The sequence below is a fragment of the Bos javanicus genome, chromosome 18 (assembly GCF_032452875.1).
Source record: "Bos javanicus breed banteng chromosome 18, ARS-OSU_banteng_1.0, whole genome shotgun sequence".
NCBI classification, from domain to species: domain Eukaryota; kingdom Metazoa; phylum Chordata; class Mammalia; order Artiodactyla; family Bovidae; genus Bos; species Bos javanicus.
In genome coordinates this window covers 39,341,737-39,355,315 of record NC_083885.1, presented here as the reverse complement: position 1 = coordinate 39,355,315, position 13,579 = coordinate 39,341,737, and the positions used below count along the sequence as shown (strand labels likewise).

General features: G+C 41.3%; 1 protein-coding gene across 1 annotated transcript in view; it reads left to right on the top strand.

Moving 5' to 3' along the window:
• The first annotated feature begins 5,186 nt into the window (after positions 1-5,186).
• The window catches only part of IST1 (IST1 factor associated with ESCRT-III), a 39,217-nt gene continuing 30,824 nt past the window's right edge, over positions 5,187-13,579 (top strand). The window contains exon 1 of the mRNA XM_061387783.1: positions 5,187-5,315. The gene's annotated coding sequence lies outside the window, so the exon portion shown is untranslated. The remainder of the gene's footprint in view (positions 5,316-13,579) is intronic.

Sequence of the window (13,579 nt, the reverse complement as noted above, 5' to 3'; positions counted from 1 at the left end):
GGTATGTGAGAATATTAATACTACAGCACTTTACGCAAGGGACTTGAGATTTTGGTATCATTGAGGTTCCTGGAACCAATCTGCTGATACCAAGGGACAACTGTAGAATGTATAGTGTGCTGCTGCTGCTGCTAAGTCGCTTTAGTGGTGTCTGACTCTGTGCGACTCCATAGGTGGCAGCCCAGTAGGCTCCTCTGTCCCTGGGATTCTCCAGGCAAGAACACTGGAGTGGGTTGCCATTTCCTTCTCCAATGCATGAAAGTGAAAAGTGAAAGTCAAGACACTCAGTCGTGCCTGACTCTTAGCGACCCCTGGTAGGACTGCAGCCTACCAGGCTCCTCTGTCCATGGGATTTTCCAGGCAAGAGTACTGGAGTGGGTTGCCATTGCCTTCTCTGGTGTAGTATGCTACTACATGTTTAAAAATAAGTCATATTTATGTATATGGCCTTACAGATAGTATCACTGGAAGGACTTCAATAGCATTAACATTGTCAGACACTGTTCTAAGAGCTGTTTCTAATTGACACATTTAATTCTTATAACTTTATTAATGTAGGTGATATTATTCCCATTTTACATATGAAGAACCTGAAGCATAGAGAGATTAAGTAACTTGCTCAAAGGCACAAGAATCTGGTAACAATGGTTACTTCCAAAGTCAAGAGACTGAAGGACTAAAGGTCAGAGAGACTTAATTTTTGCTGTCCATCTTTTTCAGCTGTGTGTGTGTGGTTTGCCATGTTTATGCATTACTTAAAAAATTATTTTTAAAATAACTTAGGAAAATGGTAAAAAGACTCTCATGAGTGCTGTTTACAAGACAGTCAATCTTATTTTCAAAGATGTGCCAATTAACATAACTTCTTAGCTTCCAAAGGATGAGAAAAGTTGATAATGCCTACAGCTCGAGAGTAGAAGCTGGACCCAACGTAGATACAGTCATGGAACCTTTTCGGAGAGCAGTCTGGTGCTGGGTTGTACTAGACTGCATGTGCTGCCATAACAAAGTACCACAAACTGGGTGCTTTAAACAACAGCCATTTATTGTCTCATAGTTCTGGAGGCTGGACAGTCTAGATCAGACTTAGTAGGATTAGATCCTTTTGAGGGCTGTGAGGAAGAAACTGTTCAAGGCCTCTCTCCTAGCTTCTGGTGGTTTGCTGGTCGTCCTGGGTGTTGCTCCATGCATAGACTCTTCCCCCAGTCTCTGCCTTCATCTTCATGTGGTTTTCTTCTCATACCTGTGTCTGTTTCCACATTTTACCCTTCTTTAGAGGTCACAAGTCATATTGGATTAGGGCCCACCCTAATGAACTCATTTTAACTTGACTACCTCTGTGACGACCCTATCTCCAAGTCAAGTCACATTCTGAGATACTGGGGCTTAGAACTTCAACACATATATTGGTGGGGAGACATAATTCAACCCATAAATAACATGGGTATCCAAATTTCAAACATGCATACTCTTTAACCTTGCAATGCCACTTATGGGACTGTGTCCTTAAGAAATAATCTGAAAGTATGCATAGATATTTTTAGAAGGATATCCACAATGGCACCTATTGGAATGTTGGAATCTACCTAAATATCAGTAAAAGATTGGCGAAATAATGATATACCTGCTTCCGTTGTTAAAGATAATATGGATTGATATGCATTGATATAAAAAGATATGCAGAATATATTAAGTATAAAAAGCAGGTTTACCTAATAATTGTGTAATAACCTAAATGGGAAAGAATTTTAAAAAGAATAGATATAGGTATATGTATGGCTCAGTCACTTTGCTGTACACCTGAAGCTAATACAACACGGTTAATCAACTCTGTGTGTGTGCTTAGTTGCTCAGTCATGTCCAGCTCTTTGCGACCCATGGACTGTAGCCTGCCAGGCTCCTCTGTCCGTGGGATTGTCCAGACAAGAATCCTGAGGCAGGTTGCCATTTCCTACTCCAGGGGATCTTCCTGACCCAGGATTTGAACCCGGGTCTCCTGCAGTGGCATGCATCCTTGACCACTGTGGCACCTAAGAAGCCCTCTTATCAACTATACTCCAATATAAAATAAAAAGTAAAATTAAAAAAAGGTGATTTCAAGTACTTTACAACCTTGCATATCAATCCAGTAAGGAATAAAGATCTTTCCAACTTAAAGATAAAAGCAAGTTTACTGAAGAAGTGAAGTGAAAGTTGCTCAGTAGTGTCTGACTCTTTGCGACCCCATGGACTATATACAGTCCATGGACTTCTCCAGGCCAGAATACTGGAGTGGGTAGCCTTTCCTTTCTCCAGGGGATCTTCCCAACCCAGGGATCGAACCTAGGTCTCCCACAATGCAGGCTGATTCTTTACCAGCTGAGCCACAAGGGAAGCCCAAGTGTACTGAATAGAGTGTATATTGTTATCCTATTTGTGTTAAATTTTAAATAAATAAAATTTTGAATATATTCCAAAACTAACAATGGCATGTAGAGTGTGCATAGGCCTTTCAGTTTACTTTACATATATATTCTCAAACTAGAAAAACAATAAACATATTTCTGTTCTTAAAAAACAGAGTATTGAAATCAGTCCATTTTATTCTGTTTTTAAACTAAATGCAGAACAGAATCAGAATATACTTGGGCTTCCCTGGTGGTCCAGTGGTTAAGACTATGGGTGCATTTTCGATCCCTGGTTGGGGAACTAAGGTCCCCACATGCCATGTGGCACATCCAAATATATATATCTGTGTGTGTGCATATTACCTATATATATATATATTTATATATATACTTATTGCTGAGATCTTAGCTTAGTCTGGTAGTTTCTGGGGGAAAACCTAATAATTCCCATTAAGACATATAATAGCCTAGTTGTGCACACACACTTCCTGTTTTCTGAACTATATGAAAGTTAAGTTGTAGACACCATGATCCTTTGGTTCTACACAGTTCAGCGTTCTAAGAATAAGGGCATTCTCCACTCAGTGACATGATTATACCAAGGAAAGTTAACAATAATTCCATAATATCTATTATCTAGTACATATTCAAATTTCCCAAGTTGTTCTCCCAAATATGTATTTTTTTTTCCTAATCTGGATCCAATTGAATTTTATGCATTTCATTTGGTTATTGTATCTCTTAGCCCTCTTTCTGTAAAGCCAGTTTTCTTGAAGATGCCACATATTCCATTTAATTCACTAGTGTATTATTTAATTCTCTCCCATGACGCAGCGGAGAAGGCAATGGCAACCCACTCCAGTACTCTTGCCTGGAAAATCCCATGGACGGAGGAGCCTGCTGGGCTGCCATCTATGGGGTCGCACAGAGTCGGATACGACTGATGTGACTTAGCAGCAGCAGCATGACACAGACATCATTTGAAAATTTTTACAATGAACATTTTTTATTGTGGTAAAATACACATAAAAGCTACCATTTAAAAATTTTTAGTTGTACAGTTCAGTGGCATTAAGTACACTCACGGTTGTGTAACTATCACCACCATCCGTCACCAGAACGGTTTCATCATCCCAAACTGAAATTCTGTACTCATTAAACAGTAACTCCCCACTCTCCCTTCCCACCCCATTCTACCTTCTGTCTTGAGCCGACGTCTTTAAATTCCTCAAATAACTGGAATCCTGCAGTCTTGACTCTTTTCGAGTCCATAGACTGTAGCCTGCCAGGCTTTTCTGGAGTGGGTTTTCCAACTCCCAACCCAGGGATCTAACTCATGTCTCCTGCATTGCAGGCAGATTCTTTTACCGTCTGAGCCACCAGGGAAGCCCATAAAAGACTATAAATTGGTTTCAGGCTATCTAAACAAGGTCCATATAACATGTGGTTGCTGTGTTTCTAAGCCTTTTTAGATCCAAGCAATTCGCTCACTTTTTTTCTAGACGCTATTGCTTTATTGCAGAAAGGACTCAATTCTTATATGCATGCATTTCCCAACAACAAAAATTCATACATTTTAAAGGAACCACGCACTGTATACTGAGGTTCTGAAAGCTGCTTCTAATTTAGAAATACTGGAAGTAGTTATAGAGACACATTACTTATAAATTCATATAAACTTCATATGGTTACTCTTAGTTCCATCTTTGTCAGATTGCTGCTGCTGCTAAGTCGCTTCAGTCGTGTCCGACCCTGTGCGACCCCACAGACGGCAGCCCACCAGGCTCCCCCGTCCCTGGGATTCTCCAGGCAAGAACACTGGAGTGGGTTGCCATTTCCTTCTCCAATGCATGAAAGTGAAAAGTGAAAGTGAAGTCGCTCAGTTGTGTCCGACTCTTAGCGACCCCATGGACTGCAGCCTACCAGGCTCCTCCATCCACGGGATTTTCCAGGCAAGAGTACTGGAGTGGGGTGCCATTGCCTCATCACAATTTAGCAAACCACAATTTTGGTCTTGGTAGATGCACCCAGTACAGCAGGGGGCAGGATTACCTCCTTCTAGAAGCCAAGTGCTTAGGAAACCCCTTCTAACGTTAATCAGAGAGAATGGTTTTCAAGTTAAGCACAAAGATAACTAAAAGAAAAAGCTTTCTCTGAATAGAGATAAGGTAAATTCCCAGAGAATGTGCTGCTGAGAGGAAACATCTTACTTAAAAAACTATCGGTATTCTGTTTGAAAGAGCAATCAGACTTGGTTTAAAAGCGGGGCAGGAGAGAGGCTGGACGTCTAAGGAAGGAGGGCGAAGAGCCGGAAAGAGAGTCGTCAGCTGCCAGAGTGGAAACCTGCTTAGCAGGTAATTTGACGAAATGAACCGAGACGCAGGAGGAAAGTCCCTGTGGCGAATGAAGTCGAGCAAGGGACGAAAGCAGAAGACTAACTCCGGATGTTTGGAAGGCCGTGCTGAACCCGGTTTTTCCACGGACTGGAACAATCCCGAACAAGGCACTGGGCGCGGACTCGGAAAACAAGCCTCAGCGGCCAGCCTCCGCGCGGACTCGGAAAACAAGCCTCAGCGGCCAGCCTCCCCGCGCCCAGGGAGTAACCTGCGAAACCCGGGCACGCCCCAGCAGGTGATTCTGTAGGCGTGACGAGTCTGCTCTCTCCTTCCGTGCCTCCGCTGCGGGAAGTAGTCCCCGGCTGCGCCGGCTCCGAAGGAATCTGGGCAGGGGAGCCCGGAGGCCCTCAGAGCGTGAGTCCCAGGAGCGGCGGGCGTGCAGCCAATCCCTGGAAAGAGGGCGTGGCTAACTCGGTTCCGCGGATTCCTCCGCCTGTGCTCGCTGTGCTGAGGCAGAGGGAGCCGCCATTTTGGATGCTGAGTCTTGGTTCCTAAGTGCGTCTCTGCCGTTTTTACGTCCGGATTTGGCCAGGTGAGTGGGCTTTTTCAGGGTCGATCGTCTTTGTTTTCTTCCCCACGCTGCGCTCCGGGCTTCTAAGTCCCTAGCCAGGGATTTGGACGACTCTGACGTGGCAGGTGAGGAGAAACAGAATGATCCTGGGTCAGGCCGGAGGTCGGGCCGGAGGGGCTGCGGCGCGGAAGGCCGCCGAAGGCCGGGCTCGGGGGCGTGGCAGGGCCGCGAGCAGCTTGGAGACCGCTAGTCGTGGATATATGACACCGCCAAACTTTCTTGTCCTTCCTGTTTCGAGCCATCTCTACCCCGGGGTGAAGCTGCCGCGGCCTGGGCTTTGGCGCCCGACGCGGACAGGGCCGGGCTGGCGCTCTCGGCCACTCCCCTCACCCTATCTCTTCTGGCCCAGAGAGACTTCGGTTCGGTTGTGTCCCTCGTGCCCGAGGGAGTCCGCGTCCGAGCCGGGCAGCCTCTCCTGGGCGGCGCGGCCTCCAGGGAACGTACCTGGGGGCCCTGGGCGAAATTGCCCTTTTCTTTAGCGGAAGCAAAACGCGACCTTTGACCCCTTTCGCCGACCCCTTCTTGTCTGACGAGTGGTCTTTTGAGGAGCCTGTGGTCCTGTCCATGCGCCCCTCTTTCAGTTCTCATTGCTCCCCTTCCGCGGTGCTGCAGGTGAGAGGACTGGAAACTCGACGTGCATAAAGTTTTACAAGGATCGGGACCCAAGAGCGCCCGTTTAATAATTAGGTAATAGGAAAGAGTCACTTTCACTGTAGTAGTAAAACTGAAATTAAGAGCTGGTCATAGTTTTTCTATTATGCTAGCGTATTCATTATTTTTCTAAACTTTTTATTATGAAAATTTAAAGCCAAGGTAAAGACTAATGAATTCCCTTCTCACCCAGCTTCATCAACGATTATTTTCTTGCCAATTTTGTTTCGTTTATACCCCCATTATGTATTCGTTTAATAAAGTAATAGTTAATATATGTGTCGTCGTCGACCCACCAATCCCCGCCCCGCGCAAGTAGTAGCCTTTTTGACTCCTGTACTTAGGAGAAATTTCCACCGGAAATTTTGTTTTTACAGCTTTCTCAGCACCCCATCTTCTGGGAAAGGAGGACTTAGTAATATCCTTTTATTCGAAAATAAAAGATTGTTTTGAAACCTTAATGTTTATTATATTTTAAAGTCACCCAGTTTCCTAAGTCTTGTGTTACTGTTCTGTCCAGATTGTTTTCGTTCTTCCTATCTTCTTTTGCCTCTGGAATTTCAATGATTGGGAGCCCCAGAATCCCCAATTCTTTATAGTCTACTTAATTTAAGGTTTCATTCCTTTAAAATCATTTCCCTGGTAACTCAGCTGGTAAAGAATCCTCCTGCAATTCAGGAGACCCTACTTTGATTCCTGGGTCAGAAGATGCGCTGGAGAAGGGAATAGGCTAACCCACTAAGTTTTCTTGGGCTTCCCTGGTGGCTCAGCTGGTAAAGAATCCGCCTGTGATGTGGGAGACCTGGATTCGATCACTGGGTTGGGAAGATCCCTTGGAAAAGGGAAAGGCTACCCACACCAGTATTCTGGCCTGGATATTTCCATGACTGTATAGTCCGTGGGGTCGCAGAGAGTCGGACACAACCGAGCGACTTTTCACTTTTCCTTTAAAATCACAATTAAGTCCCAATTGACACAAAGTCTATCCTGATTTAAAAATAGAACTAGAAGAGAATATAAAGAAATAATTTAATATACAGAAAAAGTAGAATACACATGAATACTAACTTCAGCATTATTTTATATGGTAAATATAAAAAAGATTGGGAAATTATTAAAAATGGTTACTCAATGTATTAGGCAGCCATTAAAGTATAATACTGAAGACTAGCAGATACGATGTTAAGTGATAAAAGAATTCACTAGTGATTGGAGTCCATGATTACAACTTTGTAAAAGTATGCCTTAAGAGAAACTCTTTGTGAAAGTATGTCCAACGAATTTTTTGTATTGCTTTTTATATTTTATTGAGAAACAAGATAAAGGTACTGTCATAATGTCTTATGAATTTCAATATTTATAGCTCCTTCTGGAAAGATGGTCTGTGAATTCTGAAGTCTGTACTTTTCTTGTGAGTTATACATGATACTGCTGGTTTTGTGGTCTTTTATTAAATTTTCAATCTTGGTTAGTTTGGTCACTGATGATTTTAGTACAATTTGAAAATACAGGAAACGACATTTCTGTATGTGAAATGGTTTTAAGAATTGGGCTGTATTATTGTGGAAATGTCTTCTAGCTTGTTTGTACTTTTATGTCACTTATTCATATCTGCAATGCCTAAATCATACCTGAATCTGTTCATATCACTTATAAGAAAGAGGTATTCAGGATAAATAAAATAATACATTTCAAATACAGTTTTCCTATATACTAAAAAATGACTTTTGTGTACTGTGGACTGTTGCCTCCCTTCCCAGATTGGTTCTTTTGGAGCTACAAGACTCTAAAGTTGGTTTCTTGGGAGTTAATGGTTTATTTTGCTATTTTTTGGCTACTTTAAAGTTTTCAGGATTACTGTCTCTGGGCAGCTTCACTAATTTGGGAAGCTCTTGTGAGCTGCAACAGTCTCTCCCTTCTCTGTCCAGGGGTAACACGAGGAATGGCCCAATCCATGGTTTTACACTTTCCCTTATTCAGAATGGAGAGTTTATCCAGTTTTAAAAGGCTCATGAAGCTGGGTAATAAAAGAAGGACTAGATCAGTTTGTTCCAACTTTAAGGACTGGAGTAAAATGAAGGATTTGAAAGAGCCCAGAAGAGAACATGAGGTTGCTGACCAATGTGTGACATAATGGTGATGTAATTAAAATACTGAGAAGTAATTTCACAATCACTAGTTCATAATCCTTTTATAAGATTTATAGTTTCCTTTTTTAATTTTTGGCTGCGCTTGGTCTTCGTTGCAGTACATGGGCTTCTCGTGGTGGTGGCGGCTTCTCTTGTGGAGTGCATGGGCTCAGTAGTTGTGGTGTATAGGCCTAGTTGCCTCAAGGCACGTGGAATCTTCCCAACCAGACCAGGGATTGGACCTGTATCCCCTGCATTGGCAGGTGGATTCTTAACCGCTGGACCACCAGGGAAGTCCCTGTAACGATTATGTTATAGGTGTTTATGTGTCTTATAGTTGTTTTTGTGTCACTTACCCCATTAAACTGTGAACTCCATAAAACACTAGAGTATTACTTAAGTGTCTGTTGTCTCCATCTGCTTGGCACAGTACTTGATAGAATATGTGCATGTGTGCATGCTCAGTTGTATCTGACTCTTTGGGACTCCATGGACTGTAGCCTGCCAGGCTCCTCCAGGCAAGAATACTGGAGTGAGTTGCCATTTACTACTCCCGGGGAACTTCTGGACTCTGGGATCAAACCTAAGTCTCCTGCATTGGCCGGCAGTTTCTTTACCATTGAACCGCCTGGGAGGCCCTGCTTGATAGCCACACTCAAAAATGTTTGATGAGTGGATGAATGGCAGTAAAAATCTTGAGGTACAAAATGAGTTTAGAATAAGCTCTGAATCAAATGACAGTTTTAAATTAGGTATTGGGCAGTATTAGTATGTGGTAATATATATGTGTACTCACATATACATGGTATTTATATATGTTTTTTCCTGTATATAATTATTTGTATATGTATAAAATAGTGACTTGACCAGAATAGTTTATTTACTTTTAGGTTATTCCTAAAATTAGTATTCTGAATCATTCAGGATACAAAGTTGATCGTAGCTTTGGAAACACAAGTTCAAATCCTGAATTGGAAGAATTCCGTGGCGGTTCAGGGGTTAGGATTTGGTGGTTTTACTGCCGGGACATGAGGTGGCTCCCTGGTTGAGGAATTAAGATACTGCAAGCTTCGAGGCAGGGCCAAAAGAAAAAAAAATCCTGAAATGATAATTAAATTGACCTTTTTTATTAGATAAGCTTTGAGTCTAATTTTTTTTTTACATATATTGGTGATTATTTTGGACATGTCCTAAATAAAAATAATAGTTAATACCTTGTGGTTTAGTGTCATTGTTCTTAATGATTAGTTTTTGTAGGAGTCTAATTTCTGAAAGTTGAAAATCCTCAGAACTCAAGTTGACAAAGTATTTTGGCAAATTATTTTCCTTTCCTTAAATCTAAAACAAAACTAGACTCTGTAAGTTTGTGGAACTCAAAAAAAGACTTATTTTTAGTTAAATTTCCTATTAGCATAATAAACGAGTGACAGCTTTGTACTAAGTATTGTACAAGACAGTGTGGGATTAACAGTGGAACCTTAGAAATAGTGTGTGCTTTGAGAAGAGTCAGACATAGCATACTAAAGGCAGCAGCTAGCTTGAGAAGAGCTAAACTGATCACAGCTGAAATCCTCCAGTGAGGTTGAAACAGTTAAAGCAAGGGAAAACAGATGCAAATATATATTTAACTTTTACTTTTAATCCAAAAGATATAAAATATGTAATAATGGAGTATAACCTTTAAAAATTGTGAGCCACTGTATTGTATACTGTAACTTATATTGTACATCAAGTATTCTTCTTTTTTTTTTTTTTCTAAATTAGCAATTGTGGCACTTTAGCTTAGCTGCACTGAGGCATGTGGAATCTTCCCAGACCAGGAATTGAACCTGTGTCTCCTGCATTGGCAGGCAGATTATTAACCACTGGACTACCAGGGAAGTCCTAGTCTTCAGTTTTTAAAAAGTTCATTTATCAGCTAATCTTTATTTTAAAATTGTTTATTTTTGGCTGCGCTGGGTCTTCATTGCTGTGCACTGGCTTTCTCTAGTTGAAACGAGCAGGGGCTACTCTGGTTGCAGTGTGCTGGCGTCTCATGACAGTGGCTTCTCTTATAGCAGAGCATAGGCTCTAGGGCCTTCGGGCTTCAGTATTTGTGGCACGGTGGGCTTAGTTGCCCCACAGCTTGTGGTATCTTTCTGCACCAGGGATTGAACCCATGTCCCCTGCATTGGCAGGTAGATTCTGAACTAGTGGGCCACCAGCTATTAGCTAATAACCTATCAGCTAATCTTTAGATGATTAGACCTTTTCTTTTAGTATGAGTCTGTTGACTGGAGTTTCACTTATTTTTTTGCCACCTTCCAGGGCTTGCAGGATCTTAGTACCCCCACCAGGAATTGACTCTGGCTCTAGTCAGTGAAAAGTGTGGAGTCCTAGCCATTGGACCTCCAGGAAATGCCCTAAAATCCACAAATTTTCATTTAATCCTCATATTAGCTTTTTGAGGTATGTTGTTGTTTTTGGACACTCAGTCTAGTGTCCTCCTCTTTTGTGACTCCTTGGACTGTAGCCCGCCAGGCTCCTCCAGGCAAGAATACTGGAGTGGGTTGCCATTTCCTTCTCCAGGAGATCTTCCTGACCCAGGGATCTTGCTTGGCAGGTGGATTCTTTACCACCTGAGCCATCTGGGAAGCCCTTGAGGTGTGAGGGTTCATGTAAATATTGGTGCTAAGTTTCCTTAAGTGTTTGATAGAATTTCCTTAAATGTTTAATAGAGAAGCCACTTGGACCTGGATTTTCTTTTGGAATGGTTCTTAATGTTAGATTCAATTTTTGTCATGTGTAAGGGGCAGTTATATTTTGTATTTGTTTTGAGTCGGTTTGAAAAAAAATACTTATTTTACTTTTTGGTTGCGCTGGGTCTTCATTGCTGCACTTGGGCTTTCTCTAGTTGTGATGAGTGGGGGCTACTTTTAGTTGTGCTGCATGTACTTCTCATTGTGGTGGCTTCTCTTGTTTTGAAGGACAGGTTGTAGGCTCTTGGGCTTTGGTAGCTGCAGCATGAGGCCTCAGTAGTTGTCACTCAAGGGCCCTAGAGTGCTCAGGCTTCAGTGGTTGTGGTGCACTGGCTTAGTTGCTCCGTGGCATGTGAAATCTTCCAGACCAGGGATCAAACTCATGTCCCCGGCATTGGTAGGCAGATTCCTAGTCACTGTACCAGCAAGGGGGGGGGTGGGGGGGGCAGGAAGTAGAAAAGAATAACTTTATTGCTCTGTCAGCCAAAGAGAGACACCAGGCTTCTGCCTTGAAAAACTGCCCCTCGGACCTTCCTTCTTTTCTAATGTGAGCATTTAAAATTGTGATATTTCCCCAAGCACTGCTTTAGCTTCACACACACATTTTGATGTTATATTTTAATTTTCACTTTCTTGCAGTTTAAACTTTAAAAAATAATTTCCACTTGAAACTTCCTCTTTGACATGTATATTTAGAAGTATAGTGTTTAATTTACAAGTGTTTGGAGGTTTTCTGTTATCTTTCTTATTACTGATTTTAGGTTAATTTCTGTTGCAGTTAAAGAATATACCTTGTGTGACTTCAGTTCTGTTTAATTTGTTAGAGCTTGTTTTGTAACCCAGGATGTGGTCTGTGTTCATAAGTGTTCCCTGTGCATTGCTGTGTTGAGTGGAGTGTTCTGTAAATGTCAGTGAGATATAGTTGGTTATTATTGGTGTTCAGTTCTGTACTCTTGCTGGTATTCTGTCTGCTAATTTAAGAAATTTCAAAGGGAAATATGTTAAGTGTCCAACTTCAACATATTTGTTGAAGTGTTAAGGATTTGTTTCTTTGTCCTGTCCTGTCTTTTGTTGTTTCTTGTATTTTGAGGCTTTATTGTGCATTCACTATTAGGTTGCATTCACTATTAGGTTGTTACATTTTATTTTTGAATTCACCTTTTTGTGATTATATAATATCCCTTTGTATCCCCGTTTTTCTTGCTAAAGTCTACTTTGTCTAACAGTATAGCCCCTTCAGCTTTTTTAAAAGTTGAAGTATTATTGATATATAACCTTATATTAGTTTCAGGTGTACAACACAATGATTTGATATTTGTATGTATTGCAAAATGATTACCGCATTGTTTTTGTTGTTCAGTCTCTAAGTTGAGTCCAACTCTTTGCGACACCAGGCTTCCTTGTCCTCCATCTCCTGGAGTTTGCTCAAATTCATGTCCATTGAGTCAGTGATGCCATCAGTAAGTCTATGTATGTCACCATACATACAGTTTTTTCTTCTTTTGATGAGGACTTTTAAGATTCATTCTCTTGGGATTTCCCTGGCAATCCAGTGGTTAAGACTCTGCATTTCTATTGCAGGGGGTGCAGGTTCAATCTCTGGTCAGGGAACTTAAGATATCACATCCCACATGCCCGGCAGCAGGGCCAAAAAAAAGAAAAAAAGAAAAAAAAATTTTTTTTTCTTAATAGCTTTGTAATTTGTTGTTGTTGCTCAGTTTTCTCTGACTGTGACCCCTTGGACTGCAGCATGCCAGGCTTCCCTGTCCTTCACCATCTCCCAGAGCTTGCTCAGACTCACTCATGTTCACTGAGTCGGTGATGCCATCCAACCATCTCGTCCTCTGTCGTCCCCTTCTCCTCCTGCCCTCAATCTTTCTCAGGATCTTTTCCAGTGAGTTAGCTCTTTGCATCAGGTGGCCAAAATATTGGAGCTTCAGCATCAGTCCTTCCAATGAATATTCAGGGTTGATTTCCTTTAGGATTGACTGGTTTGATCTCCTTGCTGTCCAAGGGACCCTCAAGAGTCATCTCCAACCCCACAGTTCAAAATATGTAATACAGTATTAATCATAGTCACCATACCACATTGTACATAACATCCCATGACTCATTTACAGTATTTTATAACTGGAAGTTTGTAATGAAGTGGGTGGAGGGGGTTGAAAGGTAACAACTTTCAGCTTTCTTTTGACTACTGTTTGCATGATAATACTTTTTTTCATCCTTTTAACCTTCCTACATTATCGATGTGAGTTTAATCTTGGCAGTATATAGTTTGATCATTTTTTGAACCATCTGGTAAGCCTAGTTAACATCTGTCACCATACATAGTAACAATTCTGACAATCTGTTCTTTAAATTGTCATGTTTAGATCATTTCTACTTATGTAATTTTAGCATATTTGAATTTAGGCCTGCCACTTTATTATTTGTTTTATGGTTTTCATTTCTCTTTCTGCTTGCATGCCTTATCTTGGGTTATTTGAACAGTTTAGTCATCAAGTTTAAAATTTGTCCAGCTTTTTAGTCTTTTTTTGATATAGTATGTTTTACTAGTCAATCTAGGAATTATAGTGGACATACTTAACTTTTCACAATCTACTTAGTATTTTATCACTTCTTGTGGAATATATTAATAGAAATATCATGTAGGTCCCTTTACCTTGCTCCCTACCCCTTTGTATCATTATATTGTGGTTATCTT